General features: G+C 20.8%; 2 protein-coding genes across 2 annotated transcripts in view; one reads left to right on the top strand and one right to left on the bottom strand.

Moving 5' to 3' along the window:
• The window catches only part of LOC108578148 (glutathione S-transferase 1-like), an 11,996-nt gene that overhangs the window by 2,009 nt on the left and 9,674 nt on the right, over window positions 1-313 (top strand). The gene's annotated exons all lie outside the window — the stretch shown is intronic.
• The window catches only part of LOC108578134 (probable ATP-dependent RNA helicase pitchoune), a 4,953-nt gene that overhangs the window by 4,334 nt on the left and 306 nt on the right, over window positions 1-313 (bottom strand). The gene's annotated exons all lie outside the window — the stretch shown is intronic.

Below are 313 nucleotides of genomic sequence, written 5' to 3'. Positions count from 1 at the left end.
CTATTTTTTTCTTTTATATATTATTTTAGTTAAAAGTATTTCAATTATTCCATAAATACAGATTTACAAACTTTTCTTTCAGGTAGTTCTAAAGCAATAATTTTGTAGATTAAATCTACTAAACAATTAGAAACAATTATAGTAGTTGATGTTTTGCAACATTATGGATTATATATGCATTCTATTTGCTACAATTTATGATTATATAAAGAATCATAGACATTTTATTTTGTAAACATTCTATGTAGAACATAAAATACGTACTTACATAACCTATTTAACCTGCTTCAAAATTTAATCTAAATATGTAATA

Source organism: Habropoda laboriosa, unplaced genomic scaffold, assembly GCF_001263275.1.
Source record: "Habropoda laboriosa isolate 0110345459 unplaced genomic scaffold, ASM126327v1 scaffold1329, whole genome shotgun sequence".
In the NCBI taxonomy this organism is placed as follows: domain Eukaryota; kingdom Metazoa; phylum Arthropoda; class Insecta; order Hymenoptera; family Apidae; genus Habropoda; species Habropoda laboriosa.
The sequence above is the reverse complement of the archived record's forward strand: the minus strand, read 5'-3'. Positions and strand labels throughout refer to the sequence as shown.